This window comes from Pseudophryne corroboree, chromosome 4 (assembly GCF_028390025.1).
Source record: "Pseudophryne corroboree isolate aPseCor3 chromosome 4, aPseCor3.hap2, whole genome shotgun sequence".
Taxonomy (NCBI): Eukaryota; Metazoa; Chordata; class Amphibia; order Anura; family Myobatrachidae; genus Pseudophryne; species Pseudophryne corroboree.
In genome coordinates, this window is record NC_086447.1 from 136,886,442 (window position 1) to 136,908,893 (window position 22,452).

Here is a 22,452-nt window from a genome sequence, read left to right on the forward strand (position 1 = left end):
CATGACCCCCCAAACATGGATTCATACACACATGCTTCTGCTATCTCACTAGGTCATACCCTTTTCCTACCTTCTCCTCTCCTCCCCTACCCAATCATGGAAATGTATTTACACTTGACATATATTTTTCTCGTTTTGAAATGTTTTAGGAAGTGGCAGTTATTGTTGACTGCCAAAGGGTTGACTGTCAAAGTCAGAAAAATATCACTATGCACACTGCCATATTTGCACCTCATGTGAGCTCCCGCTGCGCGTGCAAGAGCTCTCCCGTGCGTGCGCATACTCGCCTTCGCGTGCACCCGCAGGCGCACGATATGCGGATTTACGGTAGAGTTTGTATGCGTCTAGCGGGCGACTCAATCGACATATATTTTAACCATATAATGTATTTTGTAGATTATGGTCCCTTTGATAGATTCTGAAAGTTTAGTTAATGTAGCATGTTCATGGACAGAGAAGTCCCTCTTTGTATTATACAAGGGGTCAGACAAGGATTATACAGTGGTGTTTAGTATCCATCGGAAGAGTATTTAATTAGCAATATTCCGGTGTTGGTTTGAAGCGGATTAATCGCTCGTGCGAATAGTTATTGACATAAGAAGTTTATGTCCATTTACTATTATTTGCACTTACTTATCCATGCGGCGGGAAACCTAGTTTCCCACCCACCTGAGCAGTTGGAAGTAGACACAGCCCACCTGTATGAATCAACCTATGACCTTTTGTTTTAGTGCGAAGACGAATTCATGTGTCCAATGAACAATGAGATTGTAGGGACCATTGAATTGTATTGTGTGTGGGGCATAAATAGACAAGCCGATCTTATCCAGCTCTCACTCTTCAACGGTTCTCACTGCTGATAATCGGGAGCTGGATATCCAGAGGCGCATGCGATCGTTCCTTTGTGCGTAAGTTTTCTCCGCAATCATATTGTCTTTCTTGTTATTCTGAGCCATATCTCTCTCTCTCTCTCTTCTCTTTCTCTCTCGTTTCTCTTATATAGTTATTGTACTGATATTGTATTTCATGTGTAGTTATCTGGTTAGGTAGTCTATGTTATATTGGTAGTGTATGACTTGTATTGTATTATTCTTTTTGAACGTTCATTCATTTCCTTAAAAGGCGTTAGACCCTTAGACCGGTATTGTGTGTTCATTATATTTCAGTAGGTAATAGGAGTGTCTCTATCGCTCAAACAGCTTTAGTGTAAACCCGCTTACTAAGTGTTGCATTCTCATCTTATCACCACACCAAAGGTTACTGCATAATACACTGTTTTATGGTATAGTTATAAAGGTTTAACATTGTGAGCGTCTGCGCCGCTGGTGATCTCCTCGTGGTCCCGAGCGTCCGCTACGCTATAGCGAATCATTACGTTAGTCGGCAGCCAATAGCGGGCCTGCCTGTGATCTCTTGGCCGTGAGCGAACGTAACGCTTGAGCGTCTCGACTACGGCTAAGCGATTGTTACGCAACGTGCGTACCCTTACGGTATTCCATACGTTAATAGCGTACAGTGTTCTTAGACCTCTTTAAGGGTTTTAAGTAAGATAAATATTTAGCTTTATCAGTTTGGTGGTGCTCCAGTCTTCTGTACGCGGTGGCTGAATGCCGAAAGTGGCCCGCAAATTTTCGGGCCACCGACAGCATCTCTTGCACGCCCCTGTCGTTTTTTAAATAATTCTGCACTACTAAATTCAATGTATGTGCAAAACATGGGACGTGCTGGAATTTGCCCAGATGTAATGCACGCACAATATTGCTGGCGTTGTCCGATGTCACAAATCCCCAGGAGAGTCCAATTGGGGTAAGCCATTCTGCGATGATCTTCCTCAGTTTCCGTAAGAGGTTGTCAACTGTGTGCCTATTCTGGAAAGCGGTGATACAAAGCGTAGCCTGCCTAGGAACGAGTTGGCGTTTGCGAGATGCTGCTACTGTTGCCGCCGCTGCTGTTCTTGCTGCAGGAGGCAATACATCTACCCAGTGGGCTGTCACAGTCATATAGTCCTGAGTCTGAACTGCTCCACTTGTCCACATGTCCGTGGTTAAGTGGACATTGTGTACAACTGCATTTTTTAGGACACTGGTGAGTCTTTTTCTGAGGTCTGTGTACATTTTCGGTATCGCCTGCCTAGAGAAATGGAACCTAGATGGTATTTGGTACAGGGGACACAGTACCTCAATCAAGTCTCTAGTTGGCTCTGAATTAACGGTGGATACCGGAACCACGTTTCTCACCGCCCAGGCTGCCAAGGCCTGAGTTATCTGCTTTGCAGCAGGATGACTGCTGTGATATTTCATCTTCCTCGCAAAGGACTGTTGGACAGTCAATTGCTTACTGGAAGTAGTACAAGTGGTCTTCCGACTTCCCCTCTGGGATGACGATCGACTCCCATCAGCTACAACAGCAGCGCCAGCAGCAGTAGACGTTACACTCAAGGATGCATTGGAGGAATCCCAGGCAGGAGAGGACTCGTCAGACTTGCCAGTGACATGGCCTGCAGGACTATTGGCTTTCCTGGGTAAGGAGGAAATTGACACTGAGGGAGTTGGTGGTGTGGTTTGCAGGAGCTTGGTTACAAGAGGAAGGGATTTAGTGGTCAGTGGACTGCTTCCGCTGTCACCCAAAGTTTTTGAACTTGTCACTGACTTATGATGAATGCGCTGCAGGTGACGTATAAGGGAGGATGTTCCGAGGTGGTTAACGTCCTTACCCCTACTTATTACAGCTTGACAAAGGCAACACACGGCTTGACACCTGTTGTCCGCATTTGTGTTGAAATAATTCCACACCGAAGAGCTGATTTTTTTTGTATTTTGACCAGGCATGTCAAAGGCCATATTCGTCCCACGGACAACAGGTGTCTCCCCGGGTGCCTGACTTAAACAAACCACCTCACCATCAGAATCCTCCTTGTCAATTTCCTCCCCAGCGCCAGCAACACCCATATCCTCATCCTGGTGTACTTCAACAGTGACATCTTCAATTTGACTATCAGGAACTGGACTGCGGGTGCTCCTTCCAGCACTTGCAGGGGGCGTGCAAATGGTGGAAGGCGCAAGCTCTTCCCGTCCAGTGTTGGGAAGGTCAGGCATCGCAACCGACACAATTGGACTCTCCTTGGGTATTTGTGATTTAGAAGAACGCACAGTTCTTTGCTGTGCTTTTGCCAGCTTAAGTCTTTTCATTTTTCTAGCGAGAGGATGAGTGCTTCCATCCTCATGTGAAGCTGAACCACTAGCCATGAACATAGGCCAGGGCCTCAGCCGTTCCTTGCCACTCCGTGTCGTAAATGGCATATTGGCAAGTTTACGCTTCTCCTCAGACGCTTTTAATTTTGATTTTTGGGTCATTTTACTGAACTTTTGTTTTTTGGACTTTACATGCTCTCTACTATGACATTGGGCATCGGCCTTGGCAGACGACGTTGATGGCATTTCATCATCTCGGCCATGACTAGTGGCAGCAGCTTCAGCACGAGGTGGAAGTGGATCTTTCCCTATTTTAACCTCCACATTTTTGTTCTCCATTTTTTAATGTGTGGAATTATATGCCAGTATCAATAGCAATGGCCTACTACTATATATACTGCGCACAACTGAAATGCACCACAGGTATGGATGGATAGTATACTTGACGACAGAGGTAGGTAGAGCAGTGGCCTTCCGTACCGTACTGCTATATATACTGGTGGTCACTGTGTCAGCAAACTGCAAAACTAAAATGCACCACAGGTATAGAATGTAGATGGATAGTATACTTAATGACGACACAGTGGTAGGTACAGCAGTGGCCTTCCATACTGCTATATATAGTATACTGGTGGTCACTGTGTCAGCAAACTGCAAAACTAAAATGCACCACAGGTATAGAATGTAGATGGATAGTATACTTAATGACGACACAGAGGTAGGTACAGCAGTGGCCTTCCGTACTGCTATATATAGTATACTGGTGGTCACTGTGTCAGCAAACTGCAAAACTAAAATGCACCACAGGTATAGAATGTAGATGGATAGTATACTTAATGACGACACAGAGGTAGGTACAGCAGTGGCCTTCCGTACTGCTATATATAGTATACTGGTGGTCACTGTGTCAGCAAACTGCAAAACTAAAATGCACCACAGGTATAGAATGTAGATGGATAGTATACTTAATGACGACACAGAGGTAGGTACAGCAGTGGCCTTCCGTACTGCTATATATAGTATACTGGTGGTCACTGTGTCAGCAAACTGCAAAACTAAAATGCACCACAGGAATAGAATGTAGATGGATAGTATACTTATTGACGACACAGAGGTAGGTACAGCAGTGGCCTTCCGTACCGTACTGCTATATATAGTATACTGGTGGTCACTGTGTCAGCAAACTGCAAAACTAAAATGCACCACAGGTATAGAATGTAGATGGATAGTATACTTAATGATGACACAGAAGTAGGTACAGCAGTGGCCTTCCGTACTGCTATATATAATATACTGGTGGTCACTGTGTCAGCAAACTGCAAAACTAAAATGCACCACAGGTATAGAATGTAGATGGATAGTATACTTAATGACGACACAGAGGTAGGTACAGCAGTGGCCTTCCGTACCGTACTGCTATATATAGTATACTGGTGGTCACTGTGTCAGCAAACTGCAAAACTAAAATGCACCACAGGTATAGAATGTAGATGGATAGTATACTTAATGACGACACAGAGGTAGGTACAGCAGTGGCCTTCCGTACTGCTATATATAGTTTACTGGTGGTCACTGTGTCAGCAAACTGCAAAACTAAAATGCACGACAGGTATAGAATGTAGATGGATAGTATACTTAATGACGACACAGAGGTAGGTACAGCAGTGGCCTACTGTACCGTAATGCTATATATTATATACTGGTGGTCACTGGTCAGCAAAACTCTGCACTGTACTCCTCCTATATAATATTATACTAGTGGTCCCCAGTCCCCACAATAAAGCAGCACACTGAGCACAGATATGGAGTGTTTTTCAGGCAGACAACGTATACTGGTGGTCACTGTCAGCAAAACTCTGCACTGTACTCCTGCTATATAATACAGCTGCTCCCCAGTCCCCACAATTAAGCAGTGTGAGCACAGATATATGCAGCACACTGAGCACAGATATGGAGCGTTTTTTTCAGGCAGAGAACGGATAACTGGTGGCCACTGATCAGCAAAACTCTGCACTGTACTCCTCCTATATTACTGCTCCCCAGCCCTCCCCACAATTAAGCAATAGTGCAGAGCACAATCAAGTTCAACAATAACGGAGAGGACGCCAGCCACGTCCTCTCCCTAACATTTCCAATGCACGAGTGAAAATGGCAGCGACACGCGGCTGCTTATATAGAATCTGAATCTCGCGAGAATCCGACAGCGCGATGATGACGTTCGGGCGTGCTCGGGTTACCCGAGCCATACGGGAGAATCAGAGTATGGCTCGGACCCGTGTAAAAAGGGTGAAGTTCGGGGGGGTTCGGTTTCGAGAAACAGAACCCGCTCATCACTAATATATATATATATATATATATATATATACACACAGGTTGAGTATCCCTTATCCAAAATGCTTGGGAACAGAAGTATTTTGGTTATCGGATTTTTCCGTATTTTGGAATAATCGCATACCATAATGAGAGATCATGGCGATGGGACCTAAGTCTAAGCACAGAATGCATTTATGTTTCATATACACCTTATACACACAGCCTGAAGGTAATTTTAGCCAATATTTTTAATAACTTTGTGCTTTAAATAAAGTTTGTGTACATACACACAATTAATTTATGTTTCATATACACCTTATACACACAGCCTGAAGGTCATTTAATACAATATTTATAATAACTTTGTCTATTAAAAAAGTTTGCGTACATTGAGCCATCAGAAAACAAAGGTTCCACTATCTCAGTCTCACTCAAAAAATTCCGTATTTTGGAATATTCCGTATTTCGGAATATTTGGATATAGGATACTCAACCTGTATATATAAAAACCAAACAGAGGTGCAGCACTCAGAGACAAATGTACACTAAAGCTCACAAATGCAGTTTGCGGTAGTTCAGTTCAACGTTTCAATCCTGATTTTCGTCAGGAATACAAATAACATTACAACATAGCATCCCTTATAAACCTAGTGGGGTGGTATTCATGTGACCGCCGGTCAGCTGACCGACAGTCACATGACCTCCTCCACCAGCCCGACGGGTCACTGTCCCGATGGTCGGCATGCCGACCAACAGGGACTATTTCCACTCGTGGGTGTCAACGACACCCATAGAGTGGGAATAGAACCCGTGGCGACCGCAGGTCGCCACCGAGCCCGCAGCGTGGCGATCGCAGCGAGCCCGCAAGGAGCTTGCTGCACTCGCCCCTCCCCGCCCGCCGGGATCCCGGCGTCGGTAAGCTGACCGGCGGTCAGGAGACCGCCAGTCAGCCGTACTACACCCAACCTAGTGGACAGACATGGACATAATTGGATTGGCCGCGGTCTCCGGCACGGGAGTCCCGGTTTAGAGACGTGACGCAGCAGAATGACGTAATCGCGTATATACAGCATAGTACACAATGTCATGGCAACCAAGCCGCTGAAAACATAATGTAGAAGACCGTGATTAAATTGCATAATAGAAAGAACATAAATACACAGACTTTACTATGGGGCAACATTAGAAGAAGGGCATGAAATAACACCTGACCTCAGACACTATGATTAAATAGAACGCACAAAGAGTTAACAAGTACCAACATACACCACATGCATAAAGGGCTGATAGCAATAATAAACCCAAGCAGTAATTATTAAATAGAGGTCAGATGGCATATCATAACTCCAAAACATGATCCGGTTCAATAATCAATAATAGTACCACAATATACAACAAAAATACACAAGATCCTACGTGTGGACATATTATGAAAAAACCAACAAAACTAATCATGTCATTAAGACCCTTCGGGGCAAACACATTCAGTCTGTGTATGCACTCTGCCTCCCTCTTCAATAAGAGGGAGTTGCGATCCCCTCCCCTGCATAATGGAGGGATGTGATCAATCATCCTATATTTTAAATTATGCAGGGGATGGCGAGCCAACACAAAGTGGCGTGCCACAGGCTGATCATACTTACCACTGGCTAATGCAAGACGAATCGAAGAGCGCTGAGCAGTCATTCCCTCCTTAAATTTCCGTTGGGTTTTGCCTATACATGTTTGCAGTAGGTCATATTATCTTGTAGTTGACGATCAATCTCATGTATATTGTCATCCGCATCTTGCAGGACTATCCCACCCCTATATATTATATATATATATATATATATATATATATATATATATAAATCCAAGCAATATTGTAATAAATTATGCCCACAAGGTCACAGAACATGCAGACATAACTTTCAACGTGATTTTGATAACGCAGAAGCACAGACTGGGAAAGTCAAGACTGCTTAGTGTGCTGTCCTGGGCATAGGAATACACGCCTAGCTGCGCTGTCGCCTCTTACCCCTCTTCGTAATACAGCGTAGTGCTCCCTTTGTACCTCAGCAGTGGAACAACCAGGGGGCAGAGCTTACAATGGTTCAAAGACACAGCTTCGGACGGCATGTGAGAAACTTTTGACAATCAGGGGGCACAGCTGCGACACACCAGGGAGCAGAGCTTATTGCAGTCTGGGGGTGGAGTTTATTTCAAACGTGGGTATTAGCTTCGGCCGACAGCATGGGATCAGTTGCAGCGACTAGGAGCGTATTTAGGACCCTATTCAGCATCAGTTGCAGTTTTGCTAAATTCTCAAAACTGCAGCTGCTATCGCTTACAGGGCAAGGCCGCCCAGCATGCTAATGGTCACCAGCGATGCGATCACAATTCAATTACGACTGCATTGCTAAATAAGGGAAGCCCCCAGCCTGCGCAATTTTTCCCCATTGCATCGGCCGCGTGGGTCGTCACACGGCTGCCCCAAAAATGGTCTATATCTGCCCCCATTTTTGCAGCACAGCGTGATGGCACATTTTTGTGTGGCAGAAATTAGAGGGTGTGGCCTCACTGCTAGGAGTTGTGGCCTCACTGGAAATGCTATGTCCACAAGCCACAACTTAGTCTTTGTGTGGGGGCAATACTCTGGTAGCTGCTAGTCATGCCCAAGTCCCTCTCTCATGTGAACAGATGCCGTGCGCATGCGCAGACTCTCTATTCACAGCTGCTCTGCCAAGCAGAGCAGTGAGTGAGAGGATACCCCCCCCCCAACTCTCCTCCCCCCACTGCGGGACACTGAGGTCCGTGGGTGCGACAGCAGTATAGTGTCCAAACAATGGGACTGTCTCATCAAAATCGGGACAGCTGGGAGGTATGCCTTCTTACAACAGTTTCTTCCAATATAACTGCTTACTGGAGTTGCCTATATTCCATGTGTCACATTTACCCTGATTTCTGATCCCGTATATATAAAATGCATCAAATCACCAGTGATGACTAGTACAAGATCACATCAGTGCATAAAGGTTGTCTCGCCCTGGAGGCTCCCTGAGATAGCTGTAATCTCCCTGTCTCCCTTGTAGTCTAGCAATCTCCATGATGCCGAGCAGGTGTGATGAGGTCACCTCTCTCTGCCCACCATGGAGGAAAAACTGAGCACACAGAAGAAGGATGATGTGTGCTACAAGGAAATGGCTTCTGCTCCTCAGCACATTGGGTCTAATTCAGATCTGTTCACTGACTACAGTTTTTCGCTGCGCAGCGATCAGGTAACTACTGCGCATGCCAGGGACGTGCGGTGAGCTAAATAGCTTAGGAGGCACTGGCTAGAACCAGAGCCAGATTTGCATGCAATTTTTGAGTCAAAGCGTACATCTGGGCATTATACACAGGTGTAGCAGTATAAACTTCTGGAAATTTGGTGAGTTTTGATCAGAGATGTGTGGAAACGTTAGCCAGGTGAGGCCATAGACTTTTTACTCCAGAGTTTTGGCTATAAAAATTATTCGAATAATGCAAAGAAGATATTTCAAACATATTCTTCGTATTTTTCATATACTTTATACAGTCAAAACTCTGGCACAAACGTTAGTATGACAGGAAATGCTCTGCCTCACCTGCCTCACCCCACCGCACGTCACTGCCCATGCGTATGCACCGTAATGCGCAGGCACGCCGTACCGTTACAAAGCGATCGTTGTTGTGCACTAGTTCTAGCGAAGAAATCATTTGCGCAGCCGTTCGCAAGGAGATTGACAGAAAGAGGGCGTTTGTGGGTGTCAATTGACCGTTTTCTGGCAGTGGTTGGAAAAACGCAGGCGTGTCAAAGTGTTTGCAGGGCGGGTGTCTGACGTCAATTCTGGGCTCGAATAGGCTGAAGTGATCGCAGCGGCTGAGTAAGGTCAGAGCTACTCAGAAACTGCACAAGCTGTTTTTGTACAGGGCGGCTGCACACGCGTTGGCACACTTGCACAGCTAAAATATACTCCCCTATAGGCGGCATCTATCTGTTCGCAGCGCTGCACAAAATAGCCAGCGAGCGAACAGATCTGAATTAAGCCCATTGATGGCTACAGTACTGTCTGTGTGCCCAAAGATGTGTGCTAATTTACTGGAGGCATGTGCTCCGTTCCAGTGCATGTGTGCTGCATTACCAGGGATCTGTGACTAATTGCATGAACCTGGTGGAAGGGAGAGAGTTAGAGCCAGGGATCATGCTAGAGCAGTGGTTCTCAAACTCGGTCCTCAGGACCCCACACAGTGCATGTTTTGCAGGTAACCCAGCAGGTGCACAGGTGTATTAATTACTCACTGACACATTTTAAAAGGTCCACAGGTGGAGCTAATTATTTAACTTGGGATTCTGTGAGGAGACCTGCAAAACATGTACTGTGTGGGGTCCTGAGGACCGAGTTTGAGAACCTGTGTGCTAGAGTATAGTTGTGCAGCAGAGTTTACATGCAGTCTTGCCTAAGGTAAAACAACTCACGTTTGTGGGCTCGGGTACTAAAGACCAGACTTGATGAGCATCTGTACAGGCCTTTTCTGTGACATTTTTTGCAAAATTTACTTGGTTCGTAGCGCAGCCTCCTACCACATCTGCACCTTACCTCCATCATCTGGCTTCTCACATAATCTGGAAAACAAAGAAACCTCAGTGCTAGCTGCAGGAGACGTGACTGAATTTGGCATGCCCTGTATGACACCATCACAGTAAGGGGGCTGTCACGGTCTGCCACACATGTGACTCCCACTGCAAGTTACAGTGGGGTCATCTACATCTGCCGCTGCCCACCCACCTGCCAGCGACTCCAGCCTGCCCACCTGCCAGCCAGAGACAGCAACAGTAGCTGAACTGAAAGTGGGAAATAGCAGCCAGTGGCTGCTGTGATAGTTCCAAAGGGGTGGAGGGAGAAGACAGAGCCAGTGACGGAGTGGAGTCTGTGCTGCTTACTGGATGGCACCCAGAATGTGAAGACCAGGTGGAGTACCCTGTATGACCCAGGCGTCAAGTTCATCTCATCTCCCACCCACTCTGGGCTGAGGCAAGTGGGCAAGGTTAGAGGGGAGGCAGGGCAGGAGGAGCAGCCTTTATTGCCTATCATTAAGTTGCCTCTATATCATTAATATATGTCCTTATACAGTGTCTCCCACTCACCTCTGCCTCCTCAGTCACCCACTATCTCCCTGTCACCCCTGCCTCCTTAGTCACCCACTATCTCCCTGTCACCCCTGCCTCCCCAGTCACCCACTATTCCCTGTACCCTTGAGGGTACTATGGGGGACATGTACTAAGTAGTGATAAAAGTGTAGAAGTGAGCCAGTGGAGAAGCTGCCTATGACAACCAATCAGCTGCTCTGTATACTTTTATAGTATGCAAATTATAAATGTTACATCAATACTGATTAGTTGCCATGGGCAACTTCTCCACTGGCTCACTTCTCCACTTTTATCACTGCTTAGTACATGTCCCCCTATGTGTGGCCACACCCCTTCCCTGTGAGACAACACCCCTTTTTTGCATTGTGCACCATCGGCACGCACTGTCCCTTTATAAAGCTTATCCCATCAAGGGGCGCCAAAACCTATAATCGCTTACCAAAATAATTAAGCTCGGGCCGGCCCTGGTCACAGGTTCCGATCACCTGACCACTATCCTTCCAATCCTAAACCAGACTGAGCCTCCCTGAACCACCTGACTCTGCTCAGCCTCTCACAGCTAACTCGGGGGTATAAGTTCCATCTACATGGCCAGTGCAATGTTGTCTACAACAGTAGCTGTATCCTTTCCAGTGTATCACTGCATTCTGCCTTGTGCAATTGCTCTAAGTGCCAAACTCCACCTTGCTGCACTACTGGCTCCTGACTCCTCGGTTCCAGACCAATATTCAGCACCATCGGTTCCAGTCCGATATTCAGCACCATCGATTCCAGATGATTATCAAGCACCATCGGTTCCAGACGATTATCCAGCACCATCGGTCCCAGCTCTTATTCACCTTTGTTTCATCCCTGACTCTTCACTAACCACCCGTGAACTGTCTAGCTCGCTGTGCTACTGCTGCATTATTCTGGTATTCTGCTGGTGCAGTTTTGCTCTTGAGTGCTGCACAGATTCCTGACCCTGTTCTACACCTGTGCATATTACATCTCTAGCTGCACAGAAATTCCAGTTCATTCCTGCTTTCCTGGTTCCGTTCCTTGTTATTCATAGCTACCATCCATCCTGTTGTTCAGTCTGCATCTGATCCTGCGATCATCTAAATCCTGGACTACAGTGACAACATCTGTAGTTCAAGCCTGGTCAATACGCTGCCAAGTTCTGTCACTCCAGCATCCTGGATTACAGTTAACAAGTAAGGAGAGTGTCATTTCATACCAGCAGTATTAATCCAGTTACAGCAGAGGTTCTCAAACTCGGTCCTCGGGAGCCCACACAGTGCATGTTTTGCAGGTCACCCAGCAGGTGCACAGGTGTATTAATTACTCACTGACACATTTTAAAAGGTCCACAGGTGGAGCTAATTATTTCACTTGCGATTCTGTGAGGAGACCTGCAAAACATGCACTGTGTGGGCCCCCGAGAACCGAGTTTGAGAACCTCTGAGTTACAGCCTGGTTAATCTACTGCTACACTTTTACACTCCTTTTTATGCACAATGTGGCATCTCTCTGCCAAGAACTGGGCTTGATTCCTGGCCAGGGATTGCATCTACTTTTCTCTACATCTCTAGTGTTTTCAGTCAAGCCAGTCTCACATATAGGGTGTCATTCCGAGTTGATCGCTCGCTAGCAGTTTTTAGCAGCCATGCAAACTCTATGCCGCCTCCCACTGGGAGTGTGTGTTAGCTTAGCAGAAGTGTGAACGAAAGGATCGCAGAGCGGGGACAAATTTTTTTTGTGCAGTTTTAAAGTAGCTCCAAACCTACGCCTAGCTTGCGATCACTTCAGACTGTTTAGTTCCTGTCACAAACACGCCCTGCGTTCGGCCAGCCACGTCTGCGTTTTTCTTGGCATGCCAGCGTTTTTTCGAACACTCCTTGAAAACGGTCAGTTGACACCCAGAAATGCCCACTTCATCTCAATCACTCTGCGGCCAGCAGTGCGACTGAAAAGCTTCGCTAGACCTTGTGTGAAACTACATCGTTCGTTGTAATAGTACTCTGCACGTGCGCATTGCGCCGCATACGCATGCGCAGAAGTGCTGTTTTTTGCCTAATCGCTGCACTGCGAACGAAAGCAGCTAGCGATCAACTCAGAATGACCCCCATAGTCCTCCAGTCACCCACACAGACTTTACACAGACTCATGGGTTCACAAATAAATCAAGCATGACAATGTGTTGCCCTTTGGTATACACTCACAAAATTCATTTAATCTCTTTTTTTTTTTTAACATTTGGCAATTTTGAATAAAGATTCCACAATATGACAATTTCCTACTAAAACTAAAACTACTTCAACTTCGCCATCTAGTGGTTAAAGCGCAGTATAGACTAGTAAAAGTTTTGTAACAATGGCCCTCATTCCGAGTTGATCGCTAGCTGCTTTCGGTCGCAGCGCGGCAATCAGGCTAAAAATCTGCATTTTTGCGCATGTGTATGGGCCGCAGTGCACACACACGAAGTACTTTCACACAAAACTCTGCTGTTTTACACAAGATCTAGCGGCGCTTTTCAGTCGCACTGCTGATCGGTGAGTGATTGACAGGAAAGGGGTGTTTCTGGGAGGTAACTGGCCGTTTTCCGGGAGTGTGCTAAAAAACGCAGGCGTGTCAGATGAAAACGCAGGCGTGCCTGGGGAAACGGGGGAGTGGCTAGCCGAACACAGGGCGTGTTTGTGACGTCAAAGCAGGAACCAAACTGTCTGCAGTGATCGCAAGGTAGGAGTAGGTCTGGAGCTACTCAGAAACGGCATGAAAAGATTTACGAGCAGTTCTGCTAATCTTTCGTTCGCACTTCTGCTAAGCTAAGATACACTCCCAGAGGGTGGCGGCTTAGCGTTTGCATTGCTTCTAAAAGCAGCTAGCGAGCGATCAACTCGTAATGAGGGCCAATGCTCTTTGATAAACATGAAATGTACATGTATTGTAGATGAATATGTACAAAATTTGTATATTTGACACTTAAATTGTTTAAAGATAACATCAGTAACAAAATGTCTTTATTATGCTTCCATAAGTACCATGAGTCGTATAATTTGTCTATACACTCGGCACATTTTCTAACACATAGGACCAAATTTATAACCATACAGAATTTGATTATAAATTAATGTCAAATAAATGTTGCACCTGTAGATATATGGGTATATTAGGTCATATTGTGAATTATACTTTTCTATTGATTTTAGCTTTAAAAGTCTGTCCCACACAAATCAGTAGAATGTTAATTCCATTCAAGCGCCTGATAGGGGTTCTGGTGTTGTTCATCAGAACGTACAGTATATCTCTGAGGATATCCTGAGATCAGGAAATTTATATTTCTAAAATATCTGGGCGCTGACAAAATCATAGAGATATACATGAAGTTGGTACACAGGTCGGGTGTGATTTGAGAGTACCTAGGATGTATGGGTCAGGAGAAATTAGGTATCTAACCAAACCCACATCACATTTCAGTCATGTTTGCACTCATATTTATTTATTTATTTATTAACAGTTTCTTATATAGCGCAGCAAATTCCGTTGCGCTTTACAATTTGAAATAACAATAACAAACTGGGTGATAACAGTCATAGAGGTAGGAAGGCCCTGCTCGCAAGCTTACAATCTATAGGAAAATAGGCATATGTACACAAGGAAAGGTGCTATCTTTTGCATAGAATGAGAAGACATGTGACATATTATAGCTTAAATAATAGAGCTTAATGTAAACATGCCATTTTGCATGTAGCTGTTACACAGGGGAAGTTATGTACACATATTGGTTAAGTTATTTGATCAGAACGGACCTGTTTTCTGGGTTTATTAACAATTCAGCCAGTCATCGGAGACATGGTTATGACAATGGAGGAAACAGGGAGTAAAAAGTACTATATAGGTGTCTTTTGTTCTGCACCTTCATTTTCCAGCTGTGGTATATTGTTTATTTTAATTTAAAATCTCAAAACATGTTTCTCTATGTAGCCTGTAACCCTTTTTCTTTATATAATTTCTGAAACTTGCCAACATTGTGCCTCTTCTGTAAATAAAGCATACATGCTCCAGAACCTAGTCTTTGAAAAGGAAGCTATTAGATCACTAAAATTATGCTATAACTATTTTTTAGTGATAGAAGCGGGGAGACCAGCTAACTGCAAGCACTACGTGTCACCAAGCCTGCGCAGTTGTGATATATTATTAGGGGACCTGTGGCTCCTTTGTTTTCCACAGGCGGTGGTAGTAAAGATAGGTATATGGTAAAACAGGAAGAGAAATAGAATATTCACACTATTATATTTGACTCTGTCCTTGCTACATCAGGTCTTGGGAATCTGTGTGATCGCATTCTTGATGCTAGCGTGGTACTAGTCAGGATGATATAATTTATTGAGAACCCATATAATAATAATAATAATAATAATAATATATTTAATGGAAGGTAAGACCTGCCAACATTTAGAAATTCTGCCCTGGGACACCTTGCACATGTGCAAAAGGAGGCATGTCCTGATGCCAGCGAAGTCATGTCCCCTATTTGGTTGTGACCGCATGTCACTCCCCTGTTTCATCCATTCACTGCTGCTTTGCTATGCTATGTCCCACCCACGGGACACTGTGGCCCGCAGGTGGGACAGCAAGACAAGAGTGTGGCAACTACAGTTTAATGCTAAAAAATGCAAAATCATGCACTTGGGTCTCAAAAACCCAAAGACTAAATATAGTATCAAGGGTACTGTAATGGAAACTACTGAGGAGGAAAGGGATTTAGGAGTCACTATTTCAAGTGACTTGAAGGCAGGAAAGCAATGCAACAAAGCAATGAGAAAGGCAAGTCAGATGCTTGGTTGCATAGGAAGAGGAATCAGTAGCAGGAAAAAAGAAGTGATAATGCCACTGTATAGGTCATTGGTGCGTCCCCATCTGGAATACTGTGTCCAGTTCTGGAGACCATATCTCCAGAAAGATATAAATACATTAGAGAGTGCACAAAGAAGGGCAACTAAAATGGTGCATGGCCTACATCACAAAACTTACACGGAAAGGCTGAAAGATCTTAACATGTATAGTTTGGAGGAGAGAAGGGAAAGGGGGGACATGATAGAAACTTTCAAATATATCAAGGGTCTTAACAAAGTTCAGGAGGGAAATATTCTTCAAAGGAAGAGGAGTATTAGAACTCGAGGACATACACTGAGACTGGAGGAGGGGGGAGGTTCAGGGGAAATTTAAGGAAAAATTACTTCACAGAAAGGGTAGTGGATAAGTGGAATAGCCTCCCATCAGAGGTGGTTGAGGCTAAGACTGTAGAGCAATTTAAACATGCTTGGGATAGGCATATGAATATCCTTACAAAGAATTAAGGTTCAAAAAGGGTTGAGATTGCCTAAAGGATAAAAAAAGGGGGAAATTAGATGGGCCAAGTGGTTCTTATCTGCCGTCAAATTCTATGTTTCTATGTTTCTAAGACAATGCCCAAAAAGCAATACTGTCCTGTTGAAATCAGGAAGGTTGGGAGATATGGGAAAGATGAGGATGCATTTTAGCACAGTAGTTGGCATTGCAGTGTTGTAAATGCCTCTTCCACCCAGAAACTTTGCAGCAATTGTTTTCTCCCCTTTATTTACTATTTAATAATTACCCACAAGTGACGCCAGAATGGCTTCCAGTGACTTGACGGGACTTGCCTCAGAGGGTGACTTCTATTTGTAGCCTCTGCTAATATTACCATAATTGCCTTTATGAGTCATCAGCAGCTCACAGGTAATTAAATCACCCCAAATTATTTTGTTTATTTTTGGAGGGCTATGTGTCTATTTTAGTTAGTTTACTTGCATACATTTTTAATTTTAGGGCTGTGAATAATGTAATGTAAACAGCAGAAGTTTGTGTAACCTAAAGGGGATTATTTGATGAAGTGAGGGCCTCTCTTGCTGGAGCCCACTGGTGGTCATACTGTAGCAAGTCATGACGAAAGAACTTGGATTTTACACCAGCTCGAAGCTGGCGGCATTTCTTTTATCCCCTGTACATTGTTGGGGCTCATTTTGCACATAGATGTTCTTCCCGCATACAAAGAAAGGTCTGATGTCTCCTTGTTCTTAATATTAATTAAAATTATACATGAGGCTATACTGAGCAGTATTTATGGAGGAAAGAAAATGTAATGGAGGGGGTGGTAACAAAAAGTTTGGAAAGTAACTTTTGCATACTGAAACATACAGAGTCTGTCCTAGGCATGGGCAAACTAGGTGTTGAGGTGTACCTTGGAAGAGCCGGTTTCACCCAGGTTATACCATCTATCCTGTCCATGTGTTTGCTTATGCCTTGGGACCAACAAGGCCTTACACGGTACCATGCTTTAGTTTTAATAAGTGATGAGCGGGTTCGGATCCTCGGGATCCGAACCCCCCGAACTTCACCCATTTTACACGGGTCCGAGGCAGACTCGGATCCTCCCGCCTTGCTCGGTTAACCCGAGCGCGCCCGAACGTCATCATCCCGCGGTCGGATTCTCACGAGATTCGTATTCTATATAAGGAGCCGCGTGTCGCTGCCATTTTTCACTCTTGCATTGGAGATGATCGTGAGAGGACGTGGCTGGCATCCTCTCAGTTTCTATGTTCAGTGGGCTGCAAATTGTGCTGCAAATATCTGTGCTCAGTGTGCTGCAAATATCTGTGCTCAGCGTGCTGCAATTGCAAATATCTACGTTCTGTGCCTGAAAAACGTTCCATATCTGACTGTGCTCAGTGTGCTGCAAATATCTGTGCTCAGTGTGCTAATTGCTTACCACCCTGCTAAAGAGCTATATTTAGTCTGCAGAACACTATACCACTGACTCCCCGAGTGACAGACTATGTTGTAACAGTGCAGATACAACAAGCTCTAGTTACCTAAGATGCCCTTTTCTGCCGATTCGTCATCCTACTGCCAGTACGATAGACTTGCTCCTAGAAGTGGTCACAAACATAATTGGATATAGAGGTATGACATCAGTTCACCAATTACACCTAAGGAGTATTAGTCGATTGTGACGCAGAAGAGCCTAACAAGTTTTGTTGCCGTCAAGTATCTACAGGTGTATATGAGTCACTGCAGACTAGAACTTCACTACTAACGGCTTCAATTAGGATTCTATTACCCCTGGAGTTAGGCGAACTAGTTCACATTTTGGAATACAAAGTTTCACCTTTACCTTATTCATTAGAGGGATATATAGAGACTTCATGTGCACCACCGATATGGCCATTTAAGACAGAAATAGACTGCGCAGTATAGATAATAAGGGTAATGTAAAGTATACAATATAGTGAAAGGTATAGTCATAATTGTATTCATTTGCAGGGCCTGCTTGATACAATCTTACTTCTGGTTCGGATGTTATAAATTGCAGGGACGTGCGCTGAGCTAAATAGCTCAGGAGACACTGGCTAACACCAGAGCCAGATTTACACACAAAATATGATCCAAAGGGTACATCTGGGCATTATACACAGGTGCAGCAGTATAAACTCCTAGAAATTTGGTTAGTGTTAATCAGAGATGTGCGGAAAAGATAAGCAGGTGAGGCACTGCCTCACCTGCCATAGACTTTTTACTCCAGAGTTTTGGCTATAAAAATGATTAGAATAATGCAAAGAAGATATTTCAAAGATATTCTTTGTATTTTTCATATATTTTATACAGTCAAAACTCTGGTACAAACATAAGTATGACAGGAAAGGCTCTGCCTCACCTGCCTCACCCCACCGCACGTCACTGATAAATTGTAATAGTAACCAGTCTAGTATAGTCTCATTATATATATATAATCGTATAGTAGCATTCGAGTTCCTTAAGAACGACAGTAATTCTCTGTTTAATGTACAATATAACTAGGTGTATCGCCTGGTCGGCAAAGTCTGAGGTTGTCAGAGGAACACTACTAGCTTAATGGTTCTTGATATTTCCATTGTCAATACTTTCCATTCTAATCCCTAAAGAAATAAAGTAAATTGGTCTTTGGAAGTCGTATATTGACTATCAGTAATATATTTGTACAAATTCCTTGGTGAGACGCCGGAGGACCGAAGCCCAGAAAAGGTACGAATAAGGGAATATACTTATCTTATTGAATTTAAGGGGTGTTTCAACTTTTTGGCGTCCACGAACAGGATAATACACAAAATGTCGGCTGCACAGATACCCGCATCAACATCAACAGCAAGCCGGAGACGTCTGCCTGCATCTCCAAGAAGAGAGAGTTCGACTACTGTGACAGCATCACCAATAACCATGCCGCACTATTTCGGGGCACCGAGGTTACCTACTTATGCCGGAAATGTACGTTCCACTGGCTCAAGTACGCTTAATGATTTTAAGGACAAGATGTATTCGATGTTTCGTCTATATCCTCTTAGCGAGAAACAGCGGATAGAGATAGTAATGGGGCAACTGAAAGACCCCGCATTGCGTGAAGTGAAGGCTTGGGAGGACCATGAAAAAGAAACCGTAGAGGACATTTTCAAAAAATTAACCAGTAGCTTCGATTCTAAAACGGTGGCAGAGTGGAAAAGTCATCTTTATGCAAGAAAACAACATCCCAATGAATCCTTGCGAGAGTTTGCCCTCGGTCTCCAGGAGGCAATGAAGTCGGTGAAAAATCGCCCGAGAGATTGAACAAGCCGATGAGACATTGATCAACCTCTTCATAGAAGGGGCGCAAGGAGAAGCTGTTGAACAAGCCAATGAGACATTGTTTATCTTATTTGAATTTAATTTTTTACATTAATATGCATTAATATGTTCAATACATCTACTTTTGTTTACAATATTACAAATATCTGACCATGCTAATCGGACAATTATTGAAATGCTAAGAAGTCTGTCAAGGGAAGATCGGGCCAAGTGGCCAACTCTGCTGCCTGAGCTCACCTATTTATATAATATTACAGAACATTGCTCAACCGGATTTACCCCTTATTATCTTATGTTCGGTCGTCAGGGTAAACTACCCCAAGATTTGGAATTGACACATATAGGGGATGATACTGTCAATCCTAAAACAGACTGGGTCCGCGAACATCAGCGAAGAATCAAAACGGCCCAAACCATCGTGGAGAAAAGAGTGGAAATTGTACACCAGCGCCAGGAGAGGAACTATAATGCACATAACCGGCAGGTACCTTTAAAAGTAGGAGATGTGGTCTGGAAAAAACGGAATCATCGTTGTAGTAAGTTATATTCTATGTGGGAAATTCGCCCTTATATTGTAGTCAGAGTGCCAGAAGGCGAAAGACATACTTACGAAATTCGATGTGATCCCGAAGGAACAGTCAGTGTCGTGCCCCGGGATCAAATTAAATATTGTACTGCAGAATTGTCGGAAGGGGAGCAAGACCTATCGGTAGTAAATGAGCCGGAAGCCTCAGGAATCATGCCTTTACGTGATCCCATCGAACTCTTACTGTTTATGAGTGACCCAATGTACCATATATCGGCTGGATGTACACCCTCAGAGGCCTGCGTAGAAAGACTAATCGAAAGCGACAGAATCCCTTACTGTCTAAATGACATGGCTGAAGAAAGTACCCCTGCTACAGTAATCCGGAGTTCCGAACGTGCTATTTACCCTTAAGGTATCGAGAGTAACAGTGGGGTGGAACGGATAGTTGATGGTAACGCTCGGATTGCGTTCATGAGACCAGACTAGGTCCCCTCGGGTACTTGAACTAGATATGGGAAAGACAGAAAGATACGTGAGGACACGTATAATTCAAGTAGGGTGGCATGTGGTACCCTGCCAGACCTTCTAAGTATATGCAATAGTTAATTCATTGTCATGACATGATAGACAGGCGATGTAATAGCATAAATAAGCAAAATTGATGTATACAAAAATAAGGTATTGTGATAAATAGTTCTTATGAAGAAAAGATTTATTACAGGTTGTCTCCCTCACAGAAGGGAAATTAGAGTTATCCTCCTGGTATGTCACCTTGAGGTGTTCTGCATTAACTATAATAAGAGGGGTGCTGGCACGAGGTGATAGGGGAATCAGCTTGTGCAGGACGTTTTCTGAACGGACAGATACGGGTACTCTGGAGGAGAATATAAGTAAGGGGTTCTGAGGGGACCGTTGAGTTGTTGCTGGAGATCGTATGGAGAAGCTACGGCGCTGAAAATGAGCAGAGAAAGTGCGACACACCTGACGGCGGGACGTGATTCTGGAGGGAGAGACCAAGAGTGCATCCCAGAACCCGGTGAAGCGTAGCCGGAGGACGAATAGCGGCGGTGAGCGGCAGCAGAGTCCAGCGTCACGGTCTGTCGCTGGGCGGAGCGGAGGAGGCGGCGGCTCTGGCGGTCTCCAGCGGGGTTGAGACGGAGGCATCCACAAGATAACCGGAGACTCGGGTAAGAGAGCTACAATAGCCCTGCCAATGTCGAGGTTTCCCCTGAACAGGGCTGCCAATCTGCAGACAAACAGCACTGCATGGGGAGGACTGTAAATCCACAGTGACAGGGCCCCCTTCCACTGACTTTACTTTAACGGGATCACATCAGAATGCAATTTAGTCCTGAGTTAGTGGTCAGATGTCAGTACATAAGCCAGTATGACCTACCAGTATAGACTAAAGCCGCTAAATACTTGAGTGGTCGTTCAGGAATGCACAGTTCACCTCGCTATTGGACATCTCCATTTTAACTACGGCATAAGGAGCGTCAGCAGAGCCGAGCAAGTAGTAACTCATAAGCTGAGAGATAGAGTGTTCTTTTCCAGCAAGGGATTCAGGGCATCTCCGCTTAGTGCAACGCCCACTCTGCTCAAATTTACTTTCGCTAAGTAAAACCAGCAGTATGAGCCGCCTGAACTGAAGAAATAGTATACCACCCTGCTAAAGAGATATATTTAGTCTGCAGAACACTATACCACTGACTCCCCGAGTGACAGACTATGTTGTAACAGTGCAGATACAACAAGCCCTAGTTACCTAAGACGCCCTTTTCCGCCGATTCGTCATCCTACTGCCAGTACGATAGACTTGCTCTTAGAAGTGGTCACAAACATAATTGGATATAGAGGTATGACATCAGTTCACCAATTACACCTAAGGAGTATTAGTCGATTGCGACGCAGAAGAGCCTAACAAGTTTTGTTGCCGTCAAGTATCTACAGGTGTATATGAGACACTGCAGACTAGAACTTCACTAGTAAAGGCTTCAATTAGGATTCTATTACCCCTGGAGTTAGGCGAACTAGTTCACATTTTGGAATACAAAGTTTCACCTTTACCTTATTCATTAGAGGGATATATAGAGACTTCATGTGCACCACCGATATGGCCATATAAGACAGAAATAGACTGCGCAGTATAGATAATAAGGGTAATGTAAAGTGTACAATATAGTGAAAGGTATAGTCATAATTGTATTCATTTGCAGGGCCTGCTTGATACAATCTTACTTCTGGTTCGGATGTTATAAATTGTAATAGTAACCAGTCTAGTGTAGTCTCATTATATATATATATATATATATATATATATATATATATATATATATAATCGTATAGTAGCATTCGAGTTCCTTAAGAGCGACAGTAATTCTCTGTTTAATGTACAATATAACTAGGTGTATCGCCTGGTCGGCAAAGTCTGAGGTTGTCAGAGGAACACTACTAGCTTAATGGTTCTTGATATTTCCATTGTCAATACTTTCCATTCTAATCGCTAAAGAAATAAAGTAAATTGGTCATTGGAAGTCGTATATTGACTATCAGTAATATATTTGTACAAATTCCTTGTTGAGACGCCGGAGGACCGAAGCCCAGAAAAG